Source organism: Nematolebias whitei, chromosome 9 (assembly GCF_014905685.2).
Source record: "Nematolebias whitei isolate Nwh7 chromosome 9, NemWhi1, whole genome shotgun sequence".
Lineage (NCBI taxonomy): Eukaryota > Metazoa > Chordata > Actinopteri > Cyprinodontiformes > Rivulidae > Nematolebias > Nematolebias whitei.
The window spans coordinates 40,899,572-40,917,613 of NC_056506.1; the positions used below are offsets into that span (position 1 = coordinate 40,899,572).

The 18,042-nt window shown below is 38.3% G+C and overlaps 1 protein-coding gene across 1 annotated transcript in view; it reads right to left on the reverse strand.

Annotated features, from left to right (window-relative positions):
• insra (insulin receptor a) overlaps positions 1–18,042 on the reverse strand; it is a gene marked incomplete at its 5' end in the record, with an annotated part of 130,101 nt that overhangs the window by 69,304 nt on the left and 42,755 nt on the right.

Genomic DNA, 18,042 nt, shown 5'->3' on the forward strand with positions numbered 1-18,042 from the left:
TAACTACATTTTGGTTAAAAGATGAATGTGTCAAAACAGTAGCTAAAAGCTAAATGTAACCAAACATGTAATTGTAACTACATTTTGGTTAAAAGATGAATGTGTCAAAACAGTAGCTAAATGTAACCAAATATGTAATTGTAACTACATTTTGGTTAAAAGATGAATGTGTCAAAACTGTAGCTAAAAGCTAAAAATTAGCAAAACAGTAGCTAAGAACTAAAACCAGCAGTTAGCTAAATGCTAAAATAGTCATAAGACAAACAAATTTAGGTTGAAGTAATCAGAGAACGTTTCTTAATAGCTGAAGAGATCTCGGCTTTGTTTTATATGCGGACAGGGAAAAGTTTCTAAATAAAATTAAAAAGTATAAAAGTTACAAATCCAAACAGCTGCTGCACATTATTCCTGATTAAGCTTAATGTTTTGACAAATTCATTGTTAAAATAGCTCAAAGAATGCGAAAGAAGTTTGATTACAAAAAAATGCACAGAAGAAATCTCAAACAGGAAAACAACAGTCTGGATGTTGATTTGTTTACTCTCCTCCTGTGAAATAAACACTTTACACCTCCTCTCTTAATGTTTTATGTAATTTAACTCTGTCAAAATTACATAAAACTGCACAACAAGATGACTTTAAATACAAAAACACATGAATGATTTTAATTGTACATAAAAGACAAGTTTTGTGATTTTTTTTACACATTTTACCTGAATTCATTCATTCATTCATTCATTCATTCATTCATTCATTCATTCAACCTTTATTTATACAGGTTAGTCTCATTGAGCCAAGATGACTAATTTACAAGAGATATAAATAATGAATAATCTGTGGCACATCAATTACTTATTTTCTTGTTAGAGCAGACTTTTTTGTAATATATACATTAATTAATTAATTAATAAAAATGTATATTTCTGTATAATCTACTAAAACAAAAGGCTTGTCCAATACATTATCACTCCATGTGTAGTTCCTTTCATAAATATCTGCGTCCACAAACTCTGGATGCATTAAAAAACTGCATTGTATATATTTTAACTCCTTTTTTTTATGTGACAAAGCACATTGTAATTTATTTATTTCACTATCAGGATTAAAAAGACAACATTTGGACTGGAAATATTTATAGGATTTTTCAAAATTGAAATATTTGCCAGTCTTTTTGGTACAGTATATGGTAAAATGTGTGTATTTATTATATAGTTGTATTAGCTTGGCCTACATTTGGTTTAAGTGCATCCTGTGTTACTAATAAAAAATCTGTCACACAAATTGTAGCCAGTGGATGCATTTTCAAATAATCTGCACCAACCTGTGCAGTCACAGAGTGCTGACATATTTATTTCTATAAAAGTGAAACATCCGTCAGTCTGCACTGCTGCCGATATACCGAAACATTTTTTATTAAAAAGCACACAATGGGGGGTTAGTAATCTCACATATGGAGTTTTAATCTGGAAACATAATTTAATCACATGTTAAAGATCAAATATATCAAATCATTATTCTAGGAAAAAACTAGGGTTAGGGTTAGGGTTAGGGTTAAATAATCCCAGCTGCCAGCTTTGAAAGCTTCTTCTCCTACTTAATAAACTCTTGCTGAGGTTTAAAAAAATAAATAAATTAGGGCTTCCTTTTGTCAGTTTTCCACTGTATACTTGATTAAACATCCCGTGTTGCAGATGGGTCAAGTTTATCCCATGACCACACCAGGATAAACAACCATAACGTCCACAACAATATTTTTGTTATTTATAATTTATTTTGAGCGGTAGAAATGTGGAAAAGTCAGATAAAGAAGAATGCTCACAGTACCGGGTGTTTTCTGATGATTTACAGGAAAAACACTTTTTTTATGTCCCTCACTTCTAGTTTATGCCAACTTTATTAACATAAACTCCATAAACTCTAATGATCACAGAATGCCACTGAGCTCAGCAGATTGAAAAGGTTTAGCTAAGATATTCAGGTTTAAATGACTTGCTCACTGTTTTCCATCTGCACGTTTAGAGACATGAGATTTAGCGTGTTTGTGTCACTAAAGGACAATCGTGTATAGTAGCATGAGGTTTATGTTTTAATGGTGCTGGGTGTGAATTTGTTTGATGTGGTGGATTAAAAAAATCAGTTTTTCTTTGCATAATTTCTGTGCATGTCTCTAAAACCAATCAGAGCATTAGTAGCTGCATAGAAAAATATATGCATTAAAGATTTATTTATTTTTTTTGCATTTGTTGTTTTTGTCTTTAACTATGAGTAATAAACATGAAAAAAAAGTAGATTTATTCAAACTGCAGATCAGATTCTAGAGCAGGATTGTTTAATACTCGCTACTTGGGCCTAAATTTAATATTTATACGCCATGTTTACATAAAATGCTCACTTTAGTAATATAATAAATAGATGTAAATAATTTTACATGTGATTCAGCCATTATTTCTTGTTATACGGTGGTTACAAAAAGGTAAATTTGACTAATGTTACTGTTTATTCATTTATTTATTAACCTTTATTTAACCAGGAAATCCCATTGAGATCACAGATCTCTTTTGCAAGGCAGGCCTGGACCTGAAGGCAGCATGGTTTTTTTTTAGCATTCATGTTTTATTTGTTTATTTAAAATAGGTGCATCCTTTTTTTTTTTTTTTTTCCTAGAAGCAGTTTTATTTTTGAAAGTTTTAACAGAATTATAGTATAATTATTACAGGATACAACAACAACGGTCATAAAAAATCTCACCTATAGAGATCTTAAAGTTCATCTTTTTATTCACTTCTGAGAATTATTAGTTGCATTTTCTAAAAACAAATCAAAAAGTTCAAAGATTTGGCACTTTTCCTAAATTCAATAATTAAGCTCTCTTCCCGTACGAGTAAGAGAAGAGCATCCTTAATTCTCATCCTGGCCACATCGAGTTGGTTTTTCCTGAAACGGGTGTTATTTTAAGAAACTGGAGGGAAAAGACGAGGAAGGAAAACCTTATACACAAACCAGGCATTGTTTAAAAGCAGAACTCGTTTGTCCTTTTGATCCTCGGCTCGTTCTCACACTCCATCAGACAGTGAGTGATGGTAAAACACGAGGTTTACGTGTTTCACACTCTTCTCTGCTCCGAGCTCCCAGAGGCTGAAAATATCCAAGCACGCTCTTCCTGGCGTATTTTTGTGCCAAAAAGCCATTTCCACCGCTGCTCTTAATTCTGTTTACATCCTCCAACAAAGCAGAAAGATGTTTGATGCGAGATAATCACGTCCTGTTGTTTGCTGACCCAAAATAGTGGATTAGTTTGTAAAATTAAAACGAATGGGACGAACAATTTCCTTGACTTTTTGCTATTAAGGCAAACATTTCTGTTGGAAATGTGTGTTTTATTTCCCTCAAGAGCAATTATAACACAAACACAATGAAGTGTATGAAAGGATGAAGACGAACCCAAAGGGTCAGGAGGTCACACCTGACACACCTTGTCAAAGCTGCTGACTGAACTGTTGCAACATGTTTCTGTTTTTAAAGGACGCAGAGCTGAACTGCTCTGCTGACAACTTTAGATATTAAGCATTAAGCAGTGAGTGCCATTCATGGTTTATCTGTACATTTAGTGAACATCATCCAGATGAAGAACATCACAGAGTTTAGATTTGTGGTTTAATTTCATGGTAAATCTGATGTGATCAGGAATCTTTGTTCCGTGGTAATACACCCATCCATCCATTTTCTGCCGCTCATCCTTGATCGAGTCGTAGAGGCAACAAGTCCAGAGTATCCCTCTCACCAGGGACACTCTCCAACTCCTTCTGGGGGATCCCAAGGTGTTCCCAGAACAGAAAGGAAACATATATTTTTCGGATTATAAATTGCACTTAAAATCGTTACATTTTCTCTAAAATCAACAGTGAGCCTTATAATCCGGTGCTCCTTATGTATTAATTCTGGTTGTGCTTACTGACCTCGAACCGATTTTATGTGGTTATTGTGAATGAGTTGAATAAAGTTTGACTTATCTGACTGTTTTGTTTCGCTTAATGCGCCTTATAGTCCAAAATATATGGTAGTCCCTTCAGAGAGTTCTGGGTCTGCCTTGAGTTTTCCTCCCTGTGGGGCATGCCTTGAAAACCTTCAAAGGGAGGCGTCCAGGAGGTCAGAGACCTGAACCAGCTCATCTGACTCCTTCAAATGACAGCTCATCACCTTTTCCTCAACTCTGAGCTGGACCACCTACGGAGGAAACCCATTTCAGCAACTTGTATCCAGGATCTTTTCCTTTCGGTCACAGGTGAAGGCTTCATCTTTGACCTCTGCACTTTCTTCAGCATGACAGACCAGAGCAACGCTTACATTACTGATGACAAGAGACGTCCCCTGCTCCATAGTGCAGTGTGCTATGTATTGTTGTCACTGTATGTTTCCATACAATGACGAAATTTGTGCTCTGCATTTAACCCAGCACACGTGAGATCGGTGGTGGAGAAAGTACTTAATCACTGTACTTAAGTAAAAGTACAAATAAACAGACAAAAATGTACTCTAGTAAAAGTAGAAGTACCACGTTAATGTTTTTACTTAAGTAAATAAGTACTTGCTTTTAAAAATACTTAAAAGTATTAAAAGTAAAAGTACTTGCTGAATGTATTATCTAATGCAATGGTCTATAATATCATTAAATGTGCCTACCTTATGTATATTTTCTGTACTACATTAATAGTTTTGAGTCATTTTAATGAACAGTGCTGCAGATAATGCATGTTTTTATTGTGACAGTTCACTCTTGGACTTGTGATTCTGTGCAGAATTTCAGGGATGACCTGCAGAGTTAAATGCCATTAAGCAAAATAAGAAAGAGGAATGATTACGCCTTTGAAAGTTTTTATTTAACACAAAGCAAAACCAATGTGTCATTTTAACAGCAGTAAACACGTTTAAGTAAAAGTTATCTGCCTGAAAAAAGGAGCATTAGACACAACTAACAAAGGAACAGGCTCTGATCATTTCACCTCCAGTTTGTCATCAACTCTAGTTAAAATACTCTCTATTCAACCTTGTAATGGGTCGTGAACGATATTTTAGCTTCTTGACACCATTTTCAAAACTTGGACCCGAGTGTCGAGACGTTTGGAGACATCTCTTGTCTCCTAACATCCCATGAACTGACACATTTTAATATTGCAGCAAGAATTTCTTGTTCAAGTTCAGAAGAAGTTGGTTTTCAAAGTTTTTTTAGTCCAGTCTGGCTCTTTTGGGAGAGAGAATCTGTGTTGTTGTACTGAACAATCTTTCAATAATCTTTCAATAGGGCCATAGGTGGTGCGTATCTTCTGGCTGACTCTCTGTGGTAGAATCCATTTTGGGTGTGTGTTGGCGGTGCTGCGGGTGCAACCAGCTCAATGACGTATATACTAGAATATACATCACTGGCCCAGCTCTTCTTGAAGGCAGATCTAACGTTACCTGCCCACTTTGTAGTGATTCAATGGACCAACTCGCCTCTCGCCATTGGTTACTTTCAAACTAACGAACAAATAAAAAACGCAACATGAATGTAACGTGTAACACAACGCATTATAGAAATGTAGTGTAGTAGAAAGTACTTAATGTAACATGTAGTGGAGTAAAAGTTGAAAGTACCCACGTTTAACTCTACTTGAGTAAAGTACAGATACATGAAAAATGTACTTAAGTACAGTAGCGATACAGCCCACCACTGTGTGAGATACACCCAGGTGAAGCAGCGGACAGCTATGTAAGTGGGAGCAGGTCGGGATTAGGTGTCCTCCTCAACACCACGACATGTGGGCATGGCAGGGAGTTGAACCTGTCACTTTCTGGTCCCAAGTCAGCTGCCCTACCTCTACACCACAGTGGCCCCAGTGTACCCTAGTACCGTCACTTGTGTAAGACTTCCAGATTATCCCTGGTATGTTTCTTGCTGTGATACAAGAAAACCTCAACAAGCCACATTAATAATGGTAATAAAAGTTTGTGAAAGGGAAGACTTGAGTGTTCCTTTAGAAACTGCTGTGAGAGATCGTTGGTCAAAGGATCTCAGCGTTTTTAAAAAGATTAACAATTCCAGAGGGAATCAGTCATTTGGTCTTTGGCCATTAGGAGCTTTGTGTGTACGGAGGACGTTAAAATCAATCTTTGACCGAACTGACAAGCTCTTTTCTCTGAGCTTTGTTCGAACATCTTCATGCTATTTCCGTGCATCTTAAGCCTCTTTACTTTTGCATCATCATCTTCTCAACCGTGAGCACGTTTTGTGTTTAGTTTTTACTATGGGAGCAGCATCTGCACTCCGCTCTGTTGTTCTGAATGGATTAGGTTTCATTACAGCTCAGACTTATTGATGTGCTATTGAGAGGAGCAAAAAAAACAAATGACTCATGAACACATGATGTGAATGTGATGGCCTGTTGTCGGGGGTCTTCAACAGCTGTTTGTTTGGGGGGTTTTTTACCAGTGGAAAGTCCTAAAATCTCCTCATCCTGACTTCTGAGGTCAAGTCAGTTTGCTGTAAGTGGAGCAGCAGAACATGATTACAGCGGACCACAGGTCTCTGGGGTTTAGAAGCATGCTGCAGGTAGCAGGAGGGTCAAAATGGTTGCTTCAGTAAACCAGCAGAATCCTCTGGAATTATAGCTTCAGTGTTTCTGCAACAGCTGGCAGTATACACATTAGTTTTTAGGGTGAATAATTTCACTTTCAGGGTTTAAGGCGGGTGACTATTTGGCGTGTGTCTGTTAGCAAAATATCTTATGAACCACTGGACATATTTTAATGTAACTTGCAGAAATCCATCACTACAGCTGATTCGCTCTGGGGTCAATTCAATTCAAGATTGCGGGATCAAAGAATTGTTTTAAAGATTTTACATGGATATTATCCAGTTGAAGGTAATATTTGTCGCTTCTTTCCAAATGTCAGCAACAACTGCTCTTTTTGTCAGCGTGAGAGTGAAAGTATCGAACATTCATTTGTGGAATGTTCTCATGCTGTAATATTTTGGGTCGGATTTACAAAGGCTCCTTACAGAGAAAGTTGGAAAGAACATTGTATTATCAAAAGTTAACATTTCGCTCATCTTTAACAATTCAGCCTTTTCTTCAGATGAAATATATATAGTAAATCTAATTATAATTCTGGCAAAATATTATGTCCACAAGATGAAATGGAGTGAAAAAAATTCCCCTTATTTAATATTTTAAAAGAAACTGACAAAAACATATATTACTTCTGTGGAAAAACTTAATTTAAATAATCAGAAACTTGTAAAAACAACGACTCTTCTTAAGAAATAAAATTTTATTTCATAAACGGACCCCATTGAATCTTTTTTACTTTTCTTTATCTTTTTGTTGTAATCGACCCTTTATCATACAACTTGAATGTCTTTTTGCGCATTTGTTAAGAAAGTAGTGGTGTTTGTATAGATTAAAAACATGCACATTATTTTATTTAAAAAAAATTAAATTAAATTCAAGATGGCTACCACAGAGAACTAAGCATAAACAAATATGTGTCTTACTCAGTGAATTTTTCAGATATTAAACTATGTAAATTTTGAGTGGTAGAAGCAAAAAATTATTCACATCAGAGTCTGGTGGTAAAAATTTGCAATGTTGCTTTAGATTGTATTTAATAATATTTTCATCGTTTGGCTAAAATGTTAGAGTTTCATCATTTTTCAATGTGCTCTCAGTTTAAAACTTTGGTATCAAAAAGCAGCGGGTGACATATATTCATTCATTCATAATGTTTATCCTTTAATTGTTTTAATTTAATTTTTGCTACTTTAATAAATCTCACAGATTTACTAAAACTGTTCACTTGCACTTTGTATCATCTCATAGCAAAACCAAGGCTGCAACATGAGCAAAGATGCCCAACAAAAAAAAAAGCTTAAATAGTCATTACCAGCTCACAATTTCTTTTTATTTTTTTAGTCATTCAGCAAGCAAATTATTCTAATTTCCCTAAAAGATGGAAATCATCTTAAAGATTTTGAAGAACTCCTTGAAGCTGAGTTTCCTGTGAAAGGTTATGTGTAGTCTTCTTCTTGGTGGTTTAATCTCACTTGTGGCGAGATGTCTTCCTCTTCTGCAGCGCCTTCAAGGAAAATTACACGTCTGATATTTACATGTTGGCTGTCGAAAACAAGTTACATTGTCTGGAAATCAGAACAGGAAGACAAAACAAGAAGCAAGCATGGACTTCCTGTGAAGGACCATGAATTTTCCACTGGCATTAAAAAAACATGCCAAAAGTCACACAGTGCAATTAAAGCCTGATTAGTTTTGAATAACTGATAGAACAATATAAACAAAAGATCCCATTATATATGGGATAAATGATAAACAGTAAGGTCTTAAGACAAAAATTTGTGAACATGTTACGTTATGTGTTCCCTGTTCAGATCTGACCACAAACCAAAGTGAATATCTGAAGCTCTTCAGAGTACCTAAATCTTCTTCCACTTGTGTCACATTTAAAATAAAGTTTCTAACAAAAGGGTACGATAACGTTATATGTGTTACAAAACAAAATATAATAAACTGATATGTACCGGGTATGTACTAGTTAAGTACTTACTATGTAACAAAAATAACGTGTAGCTCGCTCTACTCTTCCACTTGGGCTGTTCCATTTCACTTCAAACCAGAGGCCTGGGAGTTTGAGGGTTCTGCACAGTATCTTAGCTGTTCCTAGACTGCGCTCTTCTGGACGGAGATCTCTGAGGGATCTGTTGGAGCCATTCTTCCAGTTTGGAGGTCATAGGCGCTCCACTGACTACTGAGACTACTGATGCTTTGACTCTCCACAACTTCTGTATTTCCTCCTTCAGCCCTTGGTATTTATCCAGCTTCTTGTGTTCCTTCTTCCTGATGTTGCAGTCACTTGGGATTGCTACATCTGTCACCATTGCCTTCTTCTCTTTCTTGTTGACCACCACAATGCCCCGCTGGGTAGCCATCACTCGTTTGTCAGTCTGGATCTGGAAGTCCCACAGTATTTTAGATCTTCTATTCTCCACCGCCCTTGGCGGAGTCTTCCACTTTGCCTGTGGGACCTCCAGTCCATACTCAACACAAATGTTCCCATATTTTATTCCAGCCTCTTGGTTATGGTGTTCCATGTATGCTTTGCCTGCCTGGATCGTATATCCCAATATTATGAGTTGGACTGTCTCAGGGTTATCTTTGCACAGCCTACATCTTGGGGCTTGTCTCATATATGGTAGATCCTGGTCTCTGTTGCTTTTGTGCTGAGGGCCTGTTCTTGTGCTGCCATGATTAGTGACTCTGGACTGTCCTTCAGTCCAGCCCTCTCTAGCCACTGGTAGGATTTGTTGATATTAGCCATTTCCTCACCCTTGTGATGTTGTTAGTATGCAATTTTAGCAAAGCTGCATTCACATCTTCTGTAGACTTTCAGAAGGTAATTTGTCACAAGGTGCAGGTTATGGGTGCCCAGCTTGGTCACAGTCTTCATCCACAGGTCAGCTGCCCTTGTATTCAGTTCCTCGGGGCTTTTCAATGTCGTCCTGTTGTCCTGGCTTCCCCTTGCAGTACCATCTTTGTTGTATCTGATCAATATCTAGGTGTGACAGCAGTTTCGCACTCAAACGTTGGTACACTGAATCAAAAGTAGTTTCTGGATCAATTTGGATGATGGTTTAGAAATTCCCTTAGTTCCCACATCCTTCACATATAGCCCCTCTCTCTGGGCTTGCTCGCATAGTAGCATTCCCAGTAGCATTTGGTCTGCCCTCGTCCATGCATATCTTGTTCCAGTTGCCCATTTATCATCAGAATGTTCTGGTTCCCAAACATCTGATGCAGACCTTGTTAATCCGGGCAATGTCCGAGCTGGCATGGCCTCATTATTATGTCTCTTGCTCATAGTGTAAATGAGTTTGCTCGGGGGTTGACACTGAGATTTGACATTCCAAAGTCGTGTGACTTAACCCCTGTGCAAAATCCTATATATATATATATATATATTATTATATTTATATATATAGTTGTTTTAGTAAATCTGTCTGGAGATGGTTTACCATCAGATCTTGTTCCAGGTTTTGTGAGTCTGCAGTATCTCTACTTGCATCATCTCTTTAAGCACAGAACAAACCTCCCCATAGCATGATGCTGCCATCACCATGTTTGAATACATAATTTCCAACAGTGTGATGGTTTTCTTCCTACACACTTTTGGGTATTATGTCTACCCAGGACAATCTTTGATCCATTAATTCTTCTCACGTTCTGAGAGTGAATGGACTTTTGCCATAAAAGCCCGACTAAACATGTGTTGTAAACTTTATTGTGAGAATGTTGCAGCCTTTTGTGTTTTTAAAATGTTGCCTTCATTCTTCCTCAGAACGACACAATCCCCATGATAAGAGTTATGGACAATTCTCTTGTTCCTATGTCTTGGCTTTCACTCCAACATACATGATTCAACGTGAAACCTTATATCCATAGACTTCCTACTGTAATCATGTTCTGTGAGTTAAATTAGGCATACAGGAAATTGATTCCTGTCGAGTTACAGAAGCATTTCAAGGACAACACAAGAAAGACAACCAAGCATAACTTTGAATGACATAAAAAAAAAAAAAACACACAAAGTAAACTGGCATCAATTAAAGAAATGTTCATCACCCTGTGCCTGTCATGTCAACATTTTAAATATAGATCACATGATCTGTTAATGCTCAAAACATGTGTATGTGATGCCTCTTACCAACTAGCACACCAAATTTTAGCCTAAGATCTTTAAAATTAACTGAAGTACAGCCAGTTTTGTGTTTATTTGGCTTTGTTAGCCATCTTAAATTGGGTTGACTTCATAAACTAACTAGCTGCTTGCAGACAAAAAAAACCCCTGACTGCTTACAACTACTTAACAAAACCTCCTAAAATAACACCCTGGCTATTCCTTTAAGGTGTAGGCTTTCTTCCACAGAATCAAAACATGCGTGTTAGGTTACCTGTTGATTCAACTGACCATTAGTGTGTCTGGTTGTTCTAGTGGGTGTGTATCTGTAGGTTATCTGAGTTCAAGTGGGTATTTTGACACTCAGAGCAGAATTGTTCACACAACGGCACAAATATGAACAAAAAAGGTTAATCTGGACCAGTTAAGTGAGAAACCTTTCGTCCTCCATCTGGAGGACTTAGGAGGATGTACAAATATGGTACGCATGTGAAGTACAGCTGAATGAATCTTTCGAGGACTATTTCTGAACCTTGATTCTTTAACATGATGTGATTTGTGCCTTAAAGCCTCATGGATGGAGCACATTTGAGCTATCGCTCAGCACAGGTGCTCTGGTTTACGTTGATGACACAAATCTGTTAGAAACGATTGTCTCTCTACTCTGAGATTGAAGTGCTCGTAGATAAAAAGTGAAGGTGAACTGCATGCTGGTTTCCCTGGTTTTCTAACATGTGGTGAGATAACAACAATAAACCGGGTCAGGCTGCAGACTGATAAGGCTGTGTGGTCTTTAAGGGGTGCAGGTAAATATAAGGAAACTTTGTAAACCTGAAGGAAAAGAATAGGGCTACTTTTTGGGTGTGAAACATCCATATTAAAGGTAAAGGCAGTGTATCTTAGCAGATTAATGTTCTACTGAATTGCTGATGTTATTGAAGGCTCACGGGACTGTAGCCAGTCTCTCAGGATGTGGACGCAAGAGGAAATGCAACCCCCAGGGAGATTAGACGAATGATTTGAATGGGAGAAAAAGAGCCCATGAAACAAACCAAAACCATTTAAGCTGAACTCAAAGGTCAAGTTACATCACTTTCTGATAGCACTCTGTCACATCTTGACTCATAATAGGAGCTGAGATGGGGTAGAGGCAGGGCAGCTGACTTGGTACTCGCAAGTCCCAGGTTTTATCCCCAGTCATTGCACATCTCGTGGTATCTCTGAGCAGCACACCCTATCCCCAATTTGCTCCCCGGGTAGCTTTCAATAGCTGCCCACTGCTCCACCTGGTCGTGGATGGGTTTGATATTGAATGGGAACATGCAATGATCATATTATAATGGTCTCAATGGAAAAAGGTCCAGAACGGCTCCATTTTTGACAGAAAACCACACAAAAAAAAAAAGCCAAACAAATATTTCTCAAAATGCATGTGGACAAGCCCCAAAGTTTGTGGAACAGATGACACAAAACATCAGTTGTGCTTGTTGAATTATTGTGGACGGGTGCCAAGAGATTAGTCTTCGGCTGCACGTCAGAGTTAGTCGTCAACCGTACGATTCAGGAAGTCATGTAAGAATACACCTCCGCTCTGCTTATAGAACATGGGAAAGACGGCAGAGGTTCCACGCTCATGCAGACAAACTTGACTGGAGGAACAATAAAGTTCACACATGATTCATCCTTGGTCTCTTCCTCGACGCCAGCCTGCAACACGTCCACCACAGGAAAAGATGCCGTCGTGTCAGGAGGACATCCACTTCTAGGCCCACTTCCTCTTCCCAGCACAACTGTGGCTGTATAAAATGTGTTGCTCTAAAAAAAGATTTCTCTATTTTGTGCTTTTCAGTGATGGTACATCTAAGCACCGAGATACACTCAGGGGTTGCTGGGAACTGTATGTAGCCTCTAGCAGCATGCAGGAGGCCCAGCTCTTCCACCCTCATGCACCTGGATGAAGCCTGGGGAGTAAATGAGCAATGACAGCGACTCGGCAATACAATACATTCCACCAGCTACCCCAAACAGTCACATGGTCGCTTTTCATTGGCAACGTGAGCACCAGTAGACACTGGTGAGATTGAAAGAGGGCTCTTGCTCTTACTATATGCAAAGGAGGCGATCTGAGAAGCCTCTCTAAAGAGATCAGTAAAGATGCTCTTGTTAAAACATGCCCAATCCTTTCCCTGCTGCAGAGCTGCTAATCCTGACAAGGCTGCGTGCCCCTAATTCCCAGAAAGCTTGAACTTGTTGTTTGTTGATGTGCCGTGCTGCGGCGGAGGCCGCGTGTTTTAACGTTGACTTCCTTTCTGTGCCACAAGTGTCAAACATGTTAAACTAAAATCATTCAGCCACATAAAACTGCTTTGAGCTGGTTACGTTTCTCACATTCACTACTCGTAGATCCCAGCTGAAGGACAAGGGGCAATAATGTTTTTCTCTGGGGGTCACCCAAATATCTCATGAACCACTGGAAGGATTTTACTGAACTTTCAGGAAATAATAACTGGATGCACCTCTACAACTGTTTAACTTTTAGAAACAACCTAATTTAAGATGGCTGCCCCAGCTAAATGACATCAAAAAGCACAATTACTATAATTCAGTAAATTATAAAGATTTTGTGCTAAAATGTGGTTGTAAGTCATTCACATAACACATATTTCAAGGGCTACTCATTCTGCACGATCTTTACTAAAAACTTTAGCATTGTGAGAGTCAACGTTGTTTGTCAGCAAAATATAAACATTGGATGGATTTCAATTAAATTTGAAAGCAATTAATGGATATATCTCTACAACTAAATTTGTAGAGTCAGTGCAGTTCAACATGACTGCCACAGCAAATCGACATAAAAATAGCAACTATTCCACCAATTTCACAAATGATGAGCTAAAACTGGGTGTGGTTGAAGCTGAGAGTCGTCCACAACACATGCGCTCTGTGACATCTAGCATGACGTTTTAAGGTTTTACTGAAACATTGACAACTCTGTCATTTGGAACTTAATTTATTAAAGATTGTCATGTCAGTAAACCCACTGCAGCCCCGGTGCAGCAAGATGACTCCTCAGGAAACAGCGGACATGGGTTTATTCTTAAGAGTCTTATTATGATCTCTTTTATCCCAGGTTAAGACCATATAATGCCTGCTGCTCCACTTGGACACTTCTGCATACATCATCATGTTCCTGCAGACAGAAGTTAAGACAGCTGAGCTGTGGTGAACGGACACACACAGAGTCTTTGAACAACGTTCCGTTAAACCTACAGGTTCTCCCTGCCTGTCGAAGCACGTTCATCTATTTAATGAAAAACTGAAAGTGAAGCAGTAAGAACACTGGTTTCATGCAGGGACATGTCGTACCGGGGCTGGTGTGTGCAGGTATTTGAAAAAAATAAAATAATCTGAATGGCAGCACATTTTGCTCCAAAGCCTGAATTTATCATTCGCTAATGATGATGTATTATTTCAGCTCAAACTGGAGGCAGGATTTTAAATCGTGCGTACACAAGCTGAGCCCGAGACCTGCTCGGCTCTTCCAAAACCACTTCACCCCAGCCCATCGGTCCAATAAAGGGGACACTGTTCACAGATCATGGCTTTTGACAGATTTAAATATATTAGTTCATGTTGTGTTTGAGTACTGATATTTTTCTGTGAGACCTTCTGTCGTTTCACACTAAAGTTATCACCGTAGTTTGAAAACATTAATTAAGGACAAGCATTTCATGCCAGTCATGTTGATCAAATCAAAGACTGCATGTCAAATACAAAAATATTTAGGTCAAACCTTGAAAATGTATGCAATACTATAAGACTGAGTACGTTCAGTGAATAACTCAACTACTACCACATTCAATTTTAGGTCCATATCTGTAAAACTGATGAGGTTAAAAGCATTTTTATGTTGGCTATACTTGAAAGGAAAGATTTCTTATGAAGACTGTGTTGCTTTATTAAGAATAGGTTTCAAAAAGTCCCTAAATACTGGTATGCAAATCATTCCTGGAAAGCTACCAGGAAAGACTAAAACTAATAATTACTTTAACAAAAGAGAATAAATAAGAACAGGGATTACAGATGTGAAATTAAAGCTGACATGAGTTCTGTTTTTAGTGAGACTTACTGGGATTAAATAGCAATTAAATTAAAGATTGTTACTCTAAACCAGGGGGTTCCCAACCCTGGTCCTTGAGGAACACCATTCTGCATACTTTGTTTCTCTGCTCCGACACACCTGATTTTAAGAAATGGGCGATTTACAGTCTTCTGCAGAACATGAATTAAATCACAATCAGGTGTGTTGGAGCAGGGAAACACTAAAACATGCAGGATGGTGTTCCTCAAGGACCAGGGTTGGGACCACTGCAAAATGGAGCAAAAAAAACTATCCGTTTGCTAAACATCCTTATCAGTAAATTATTAAAACCGTCTTGAACAGTCAAAAAGAAAAAGGAAGACATTTCATTGTACAATAAACCTTTAATAAATAGTTCGTCATTAGTTTCCCGTATTTACATAATAACCACGGTTTACTTACGTTGCCATACATATTTCTTGGCTAATTTTAGGCACACAGAGAAGGGGTCCAGGCCACAAACCACACTGTACTAAAAAATAAAGAGTGGCTAGCAGGTAATTCTTGAGAAAAATAGAACTGCACCGTACAACCAAATGAGACGAGGTGGCCGCCTCCTTGAACGATAAATATATACATTAACTGTACGTACAAGTGATTTTTGTACATTTACAGTCATCTGGGTGTGCGTGGGTGGGGGTGGGGGGTGGAGGGGCTGGTGCAGAATCCAAATGGGTCAGACTTTAGGAGTTAATATATCAAAAATGATAAATGGATCATGAAATTTAAACAACTCGTTATTGACAACCAAACCTGAAAGAATAAAATAAGTCAGATGGTGAGGGTAAAGTGTGGTCAATGTGTAGTTTGATGGGAAAAATTCAGATAGATACAAAGAAATACACATAAACACACAGCAAAAAACAAAACAAAAAAAAAACCCTGAAATGCTTGTTATTAAATGAAGACTGAAAAGAGGCAGGTGGGAGATATCGTACTGAGCATAGTCTTAAAAAGCTATTAAAAATAGCATTAAAACTTAGAGCATTAAGACAAGAGGAAACAAAAACCAAAACACACACACAGCAAAACTTGGCACACAATTTGACACACTTTTGAGTTCAGAAACAGCATTAACGCTGCTGCTCGATTGGAGAGGCATTAATGAAATCAACTGTTCTATCTTAGACGTTTCTGGCAGCAAACGCGGTACGTGACCAAAAGCAAAAATTTTAAAATCTGCTGGCAAAACATAAAACAAAAAAAACATTGTTTAATAGCTGCAGACAGGTGTGCCATCTACAAGAAACACAAACACCAGACCCCGACATGTTAAAATGATGGGATGGTGTCAACATGTTGAGTTCAGGCGTTTACAGCTTCTTAAATTAGTTTTAAAGTTGACGGTAAACTGTAATTTTTTTTTTTTCACACACTAACTACATTTCTGATAAACGCAAAAGGAATGTCTCCCAGTTTATATTTGTTGAAAATACAAGACCCTTTAAAAAAGTGCAAACACATACAAATGGAAAAAAAAAAGAAGAGACAAGCAGGGTTTTCTCTCGCCTCCAAGCTGCTGCAGCTTTTGTTCCAACAGGACCTTTGGTGCGAAAAATAATCACTTCCTATTGTCTTTTTCCAAGCATTGTTTTTTTGACCTTATTAGAAAACTACACACCGCTGGGGGAATGCTATATGAACGTAGGAAATGTGCTACAAAGAAACAAAAACCCAACCTCAGGGACACCAAAGGGATCTCACTGTGACTGGCTGGCGTGTTGGGGAGAGCCTTACGGCTCGATGCTGAGCTCAGTGAGACTGCAGTGGAAAAAACACGTCCGCCAACAGTCTCGGCTCAGCGAGATACCATCATAAGTTTTGATGGGCCTGACATGAAATAATAAAACTGTTTTAAGAAGTTCTTCATCGAGGCGGGTAATTAAAAACAAAGACGTCAGCCCTGCTGCTCACTCTCTCCATCCCATCTTTGCATTCATAGACCAAAGTATGACTGAATTTACTGGAATTGTTCAATTAATGTTTCCGTTAAGAATTTTGGTACAAACTTGCCTTTCAAACTGGATGGTGTAAGGTTTCTTATGCTAAAGACAGAACCGTGGCTCTTGGCGTCAAGCCTTTCTTAGCACTTTAGTCAATTTACTTACAAGCTTTACTAAACAAACAAAAAAAGACTTATCAACTGGATTCCTGGTAAGATGACGAGTCCCCCCTGACCCCCGTATTCTGCGTAAACTGTTTTAACATCATGAAGCAAAAGTACAGGCTGAAACTTGGTCTGTGATTTTGGGGCTATCCAGTGGTAACGATGTGAAGAAGCCAATGAATCTGGATTTAAATGATTGATCTAATCTAATGTTGGTCACCGTCTCCAAAATGTTACAACTCCAACTTCAAATACAAGATGCCATAAAAGTCAATTAATCGGTGGTTGCTACATGTTGTTACTGTTCAGAGAAAGTTGCCATCCCCCGTTTAATCGCATCACTACTTAAATGTCAGGGATAGTAGGGAACCAGAACCCTGCTCTACACGACGCGCATCCTTCGACTCGTCTGTGGCAGCGGGCTCGTCGATATACTCTTCAACCTAATTATGATACTTCGTATTAACAGTCGGTGTCAACACTGACACGCTGATAACAATGCTCCAGCTCCAAACGGTCGGGAGGCTTTTAAAAATAAAAACCGTGGTGGTGATAAATGTCAGGAAACAAAGGAACAGGAAGGGCACGATTACAAAAGAATAAAAAGTGTCTAACAGCTCCGATGGGAGCAATAGGGTCAAGATTACAGCCTTCTCAGACCTCGGTCTTCATACAGGTTATGCAATATATTTTCAAGGTTTAGTCACTTCAAGGCAACATTTGTTTCTTGAATTAAAAACTTGAAGCAAAACTAGCTTTCAGTTCGAACAGAGAAAAATATACAACCCAAACTGTACTACGAATCTAAAGAAATGTTAAGTAAACATTGAAAACAAAAAAAACAACAGTTCAGCTGATAAAGTGGTCTCGTTCCTGCACTTCTCCCTGCAAGAAGTGTGATATTCAAACAAACTGTGGTCCTAACAAAGCTTATTGTATCTGAACCGTTTGGCCATCCTGGATGAGATCAGGCAGCGGCTCTTCGACTCCTCTCACAGTTTCAAGTCGCTGTGTGCACAGAGGAAGAACTGTGATCCCTTTCCTGGACGCTTCGACAGGTTTGGAGTCACAT